A 7,504-nucleotide genomic window follows, 5' to 3' on the forward strand; every position below is an offset into this window, starting at 1 on the left:
TGGTTCCATTCCCAGTCAGAGCACATGTCTGAGTTGTGGGCCAGGCCCCCAGGAGGGGACACACAAGAGGCAACCATACATTGATGTTTCTCTGCCTCTCTTTCTCCCTCCCCCTCTCTCTAAAAATAAAAAAAAAATAAAATCTTTTTTAAAAGAATTTTCTAAGGCAGAGACGAACAGGCCACACAGGCTGCTACTATCAGAAGTTCATACTGAGACCTCTTTAAAGACAGTGGGCAGGTTTACCGCATTTTACTTTTCTAACCATTCTGTGTCTGTGAAATGGAGATCATCATGCATGCCTATCCTTATCTCTCCTGAGGTCTAAGGTTTCTAGACTCTCGAGAGTTGGAGGTGGTGTTTTTGTCATCGCCAGGTGGGAACCAAGGACAAAAAGCAGTTGTTGAAGTGATTAGGTGCAGATTAAGTAGGGCCTTATGGGCTGGGGCTGAGGCCTTGAATCCTGTCCTTGGGCAGTTCAGCAGACCCTGCAGTTTATTGAGGGCCGGGATAATCAATTCTCTTTCCACTGGCCAAGGAGTAAAGGAGCAGCTGGGGTTTGCAACTGTTGTGGCAGATGGATTTCAAAAGAAGCCTGGTTAGAAGAAGCCTGTTGCAGGAGCTGGCCGAAGAGACAAAGGCGTGAGTCAGTGCCTGTGGGATGAACCCGGGTGACACTGTACCTGAGGCTGAGAGGGTGAGCGTCACACCCTGGTTCTGAGCCCTGCTGGTGTCAGTCACAGGCACAGCGCAGCTCTCTTGTCTGAGCAAACACGGGTACAAAGACACCCTTCCCTGTGGCCACATGCATACTCCCTCTCTGCAGAGAGCCAGCAGTGGGCAGCGCTTGCACCTCCATGCTCTGCTCTACCAATGCACACAGCGGTGTAGGGCTCCAGCTTCCGTAGGGCTCCAGCTTCCCTAGCGCTGAGTGCAGCCACGTGACTGAGTCTCCGCCAATGAAACGTGCGTGCGCGCGAGAGCTGACACTCCAGACTCCAACCATTGAAGGAGAAGGGACTGGTGGGTATCAAAATAGGGGAGTTGCCAAGCTGGGGACTGAAGTGGAGTTTCACCCCTAAAGGCTTTGCTGGGGCAGTTCCAAGAGGTTACTACCAGGATTACAAGTACGTGGATGGGACAAGAGGGACGTTGCCGGGGTTTCTGTGGTGCTGGCAGCTTCTGTGCTTTTCAGCGACTGCCCTTCTTATAAGGAACTCATCCATGAGCCTTGACGCAAGTCCCACTGAAGAGGACTCTTTGTGGACTCCGTATTCCTGGCTGTCATCTTTGCCCAGCACCTCTGAATCCTTTCATTGTAACTGACACCTAATAAAAACGGTGGCTGGTACTAAGTTACTTGAGAAGAAAGGAACGAGAAGGGGAAGGGGAAGGAAAGAAACATGAGCGCCCGCGTTGTTGGCCCCTAAAACCTCCTGTGCACAACCTTTGCTCTCTCCCCTTATCCACTGGCCGGTGGAGACGATTTTGCGGAGCTGTTTTGCTTCTTCCTATTACAACAGGCCTTGGTAAGGATCCCTAATCGACATCCATTTTGAAAGGGGACCATTTTCCATACCTACTTTGTCTCACACACCCCTACCCAGCACACGGTGGTCTTCTCCTCTTCTACCTTCCCTGTCCAGAGCAGTCTCTGGACTCCGCCAGAGCAGGCTGGGTGCTTCCTCATCTGTTGGGGAGTCTCACTCTGCAGAACATTCCAAAAGGTACCCGTGTTTTCCTCCCCTCACTTGTAGCAGCCCTGAGGAGTAACAGACGTTTTCTGAGTTGACTGCCATTCCCTCACTGCAGTAGCCAGGTCAATTGAGAGTCTCAACCTGGAATGTGAGAACAGTTGGTGAGAACTACATTTTACGTCCAGAAGCAGTTTTGGTCTGGACCTCTTTGTTTATAACTCCTTGAGTGTTCGGTGACCCCAAAATAGAAATGTGTATCCGGATGGCTGCTTCTCCCCAGTAATATCCTCTTCTGCCAAAATTACTTCCCACTCTTTTAGAGAAGCCCCTTTCTAGAAAACCACACCCCTGTTTTGGAAAGCCATTTTTTTTTACTGTTGCTATTGGAGCTTCTAGGTTTCCTTCAGGAACATAGCTCCTTAGACAAGTTGGAAAAAGGCACCTCCTCTGGCAGCCACAGCACCGCCCTGGAGCGCCAGCCCGGCTGGTGGAGAGGGCAGGCTGGATTTCAGCCTCCACCTGGCCTCCAGCCAGGTGCCCAGGTGCAGTGCACGAACTGCACACATGCGGTGCTAGCGCCTTGCACCTGGCTGCTGAAGTGCCCCCCACTCCACACTGTGTTACCATCAGTTCTACCCAGTTCTTCTCTCCTTGTCTCATCACTGTCACTCCCAGGGCTCAAAGGCAAGTCTCAAGGATCTTAAGGTGACCGGAGGTGATTTTGGTTGCACTGTGCCAAGTAGAATTCTGTGGGCTGATCTAAGAACACAACTATGTAAATATCATTGTTCACATGAGGAAGTGTATCCTAGCTCTTCACAAACAACCAGCTTAAGGATAAGTCTTTAGGGGACAATCTGCCCATTAAAAACACAGGGCCTGTCTAAAATGTGTTTGACTTCCTTCTTCTCATCCTCGAGCTTGTCAATGTCTGTCACTTACTCTGACTTTGGCCTTAGCTGGCTCAGAGTTGACCTTGGCTCTCAGACTTTGCCCTACAAGTCCCATGATCTTTGGAGAATAGATTTCTGCATGTAGTATTTTCTTTGCAACTTCAACCCCAAGCACAGAATGTATCTTTGTAAATGACTGATTTCATTAAAAAGTGGACAGATGCTGATTATATGCATTTCTCCTCTCTGAATGTTTTTTTTTTTGGTGCTGTCCTAAAACTGAATCTTAGAGGCTAATGGGTTAGAAGCACAGATGTTTCAGCTCAGACTTCTCTCCCTGATCGTTCTCATCTGGGTGTCACAATAATACCTAAGGACAAACAAAGCTGAACTCAACACCGTCACTTGACCTCACTCTTGATTTATAATTCTCCCTCTTTGAGCAGCAGACCCTCTCTGAGGTATGTTTTTAATTTTAATATCTTTTTGTCCTGGCCTCTTTCTTTGTCATCTACCATGTGTGCATCTGGCTGAACTTGCCGACTAGAAAACTAAAACATACTTCTAGCCAGCAGCCAGAAACAAAGGGAAAAATTGTCTATCTAAAGAGCCCTTTAGCTGCCTGTGTTCACCCCCAACACTCCCTTGCTTATATGAACAACCCCCACAAGAATCTAAGCTGCTTTTGTGCTAATGTCAGCCGTGACATTTCTCCCAGGGCTGTGTTTGGCATTGAAAACGTCAGGGCTCCACCATTGCAGGGTGGCTCGTCACAGCCCTGCCAAGTTCTGTTGTACCACATGGGAGGGACTTGAGGGACAAGTCATCTGGCAAGGAACAGTTTGGGTTAAGAGGTCTCTAAAACCTCACTCAATTGCCCTGGTCAGGTAGCTCAGCTGGTTAGAGCATCGTCCCAGTGCATCAAGGTTGCAGGTTTGATCCTTGGTCAGGCACATACGAGAATGAACCAATGAGTGCATAAATAAGTGGAACAACAAATTGATGTTTTTTTCTCTCTCCCTTTCTGTCTTTAGAATCCATTTAGGAAAAAAAAAAAAAGAAAAACTAGCTCAAAGTTACATCCTTTTAATGCTGCTGGCTTCCCAGCTTCTTAGAACCCAGTCAAGATGGTTTCAAGGAATTGGCAGTGACTTCATCTGGAAGCATTTTCTTGAAACATGTAAATATTTGTACCTCAGGGGACTCTCTGACTCGAGAAGGTTTACACCAGTGTACACGCTGTGGAGGTAAAGCATAACTCATGGGACACTCTGAGGGGAGGTCAAGGTTTACCTAACCCATAAGAGAATTTGAATTCCAGAGATAGGAGTAACCCGTCGCAGGAAAGGGAAGCAGGGTGTGTGTGGAACAGTCAGTACCTGAAAGCCAGTCTTCCAGATGTGGACACAGTTATGGAAGTGGCACCCGGGAAACGTCCTTGAGAAGGATAATTTGTCTCTGAGCTTGTCCCGCTCCATGCTTTATAAAGACACGCTGCAGATGTTGGGCCCAGAAAAGGCAGCACAGAGAGAGAAGCCGTCAGCTTTTTAATACAAGGGCTTCAGAGGACTACGAGGCCACTTGGCCACAGGAAATGAGAACACCCCCGTCAAACCCGCATGCAGCCCCACTATTATGTGGCAACGCAGGAGAAAGCTGGCAATCTGACTCTGTGTGGAGATCCACGGGGTTGGGCTGAGGCTTCAGCATTAATTCGTTTCCTGATCATTCAGCACTCTCCTCTGTACTTTCTTTTCTTTAAGACACCTGTGTTTTTTGGCTGCCAGGAGGGGAAAAAAGCCAAGCCTTGGCAGCTTCCTCTGATCTGGCATTAACAGCATCACACTAGTCATTTCCAGCAATTATCTCCCTATCATAGATGTTCTGTGAAGAGATTTGGGACACTTTCTTTGTGTGGTTCCAATGCATACATTAAAATCAGGAGATGAATTCCGTTCAAACTATCTGTCCTCTTCTCAGATTCCCTGGTGCTTGGCCCAGCCTACTCATAAATGGATGAATAAATACACAAACCGAGGCAGCTGGCAAGGACAGTGGGGACAAGCAGAGTGATTTCTGAGATTCCGCTGGTGCAGGAATCACTCGCTTTAATCTATTCTTTCCAATAGCTAGAGGGCAAAGGTCCTTCTACCAACCTCAGAATTCATGGATTATAACCTTTGTAAGCTTCCTCTTCCCTTGGATTAGGCCCAGTTCTCCCTTTAATTTCTCCCACAGCTTCCTGAGTCTTCCCTTCATGATTCACATCAGAGTTTATAATTGTGGATTTGTCTGTGTGATTATTTGTTTTATGTCTTCCTCCCATTGACCTCATCAGTTCTGCTAGTGCTTGAGTTCCTGAGACTGGCATATGGTTGGGTCCAATAAATATTTATTAAATGAATAAACAAGTGAATGAATGAATGGAGCATGAGGGAACCATAGACACCGTCTGGTGGCTTTGCTTTATAGATGAATATGCAGAAGTTAAATGACTTGCCCAAGTCTATGAAGTTTGTTTTTTTGTCTTACCGATATGAAAACAGATTGAATTTGTCAGTTAACTCCAAAGTATTAATTGAACATTTATTCTGTTGTATTAGAAAGTTCAAAGATGAGTAAAACTCAATTCCTACTTTTACAAAGCAGCAGTTAAACTGTTAAGATAGTAATAGTATTCATTAAGTACTTATGCATTATTCATCACTGCTTCTTTTTTTGTTGTTTTATTTTTTTATTTTTAGATTTTATTTATTTATTTATCTTTAGAGGGGAAGGAGAGAGGAAGAGAAACATCAATGTATGGTTGCCTTTCATGCATCCCCTGCTGGGAGTTGGCCTGCAGGGAACGGACCTGCAATCCAGGCATGTGCCCTGACTGGGAATCGAACCGCGATCCTCTGGTTCGCAGGCCTGTGCTCAATCCACCGAGCTACACCAGCCAGGGCTCATCACTGCTTCTAACAGCCCCATTAAACAGGTCTTATTATCCCTGTTTAACAGATATGGAAAACTAAGCTCAGAGACAATATTGCTTGAGATAATAAAGATAATAAAGCTCAATTGTATTGAGCTTTTACTAAAGCTCTTTTACATGTTTTACTTATTTTTAAAAAAAAATCCTCATCCAAGGATATGTTTGTTGATTTTTAGGGATAGAGGAGGGGAGAGACAGAGAGAAGCATCAATGTGAGAGAGAAACATCAGTGAGTTGCCTCCCATATGCACCCAGACTGGGGATCGAACTTGTAACCCAGGCATGAGCCCTGACTGGGGATCAAACCCATAACCTTTTGGTGTACAGGACAGTGATCCAACTAACTGAGCTTCCTGGGCAGGGCTGTATTACCTATTCTTATAATTTATTTATTTATTTATTTATTGTTATTTATTTATTTTAGATTTTTTATTTGTTTATCTTTAGAGAGGAAGGGAAAAAGAGAGGGAGAGAACTATCAATGTATGGTTGCCTCTCATGTGTCCCCTGCTGGGAACTGGACTGCAACCTAAGCATGTGCCCTGACTGGGAATCGAACCGCAATCCTTTGGTTCACAGGCCCATGCTCAATCCACTGAGCTACACCAGCTAGGGCTATTTTTATAATTTATATAATCTTCAAGGCTTGACTAGGGAAAAGTTAATTTCTAAGATCACTCATGTGACTGTTGACAGGACTCAGATTCCCACTCATTCCCGCCAGAGATAGCTCCGTGCTAAATGCATCTTTCCATAGCAAGGGTCACAACAGGGCAGCTTCCTTTCCCCAGAGCAAGGGCTGAAACAGACAGAGACAAAGAGATTGCAGTTAAAGTCTTCATAACTTAATCTCAGGAGTGACTTGCCATCACATGATTATTGCGATTTTCTGTTCATTAGAAGGGAACAGAATGGTGCAGCCCACACTCATGAGAGAGTATTACACAAAGTTGTGAATACCTGTGGCAGGACTCACAGGCCACGGTAGAGGCTGCCTACTGTGAGGAGGTTAGTTAAATCCAAAATCAACCAGTGTAATTTAGCATAGTATTAGGTTGGCCAAAAAGTGCATATGGTTTTCTCCACAAAATAAAAGACACATATTTCATTTTCTCCAATAAGTTTCTTGATTTCGATATTTGAGTATGTCAACTATCTCCCACATGGCACAACGTTGATTGTTCTCAATTAATGTCTCAATTTAAAAAAAATATTTCATTTATTTATTTTAGAGAGAAGGAAGGGTTGGAGAAAGAGAGGGAGAGAAACACTGATGTGTGAGAGAAACATCAATCAGTTGCCTCTAGCACATCCCCAACTGGGAACCTGGTCTGCAATCAGGCATATGCTCTGACTGGGAATTGAACCAGCAGCTCTTTGGATAGCAGGCTGGCACTCAATCCGCTGAGCCACACCAGCCAGGGTTAATGTCTCAATTTGATTGCTATTAACTTCAACTGCTCTACCCAAAGGTAGAGCACAAAACTTCTTAAACCACATTTGACACATTTGATCAGTCACAGCACTTTCTCCATACATTGCATAAATCTTTTTTTGTCTTTCAGTTGTCTTTTTACCTTTCTTTTTTAATTAATTAATTTTTTTAGAGAGAGGGGAAGGGAAGGAGAAAGAGTGGGAGAGAAACATTAATGTGTGGTTGCCTCTTACATGTCCCTTACTGGGGACTTGGCCTGCAACCCAGGCATGTGCCCTGACTGGGAATCGAACCAGCAACCCTTTGTTTCACAGGCCCATGCTCAATCCACTGAACTATACCAGCCAGGGCTCTTTTTACCTTTCTTGAACTAATGAAGCATGATATGCTGAACTTGTTGCTTATTTTCTTCCATGTTTAACATTAAAATGGCAACGCAAAAATCCACTAACTTTAATAAGTTTTTAAAGTACGCTGATATGACAGCTGTAAAATACAATCT

This window comes from Sturnira hondurensis, unplaced genomic scaffold (assembly GCF_014824575.4).
Source record: "Sturnira hondurensis isolate 20B ecotype Veracruz unplaced genomic scaffold, ASM1482457v3 Scaffold0014384, whole genome shotgun sequence".
Taxonomy (NCBI): domain Eukaryota; kingdom Metazoa; phylum Chordata; class Mammalia; order Chiroptera; family Phyllostomidae; genus Sturnira; species Sturnira hondurensis.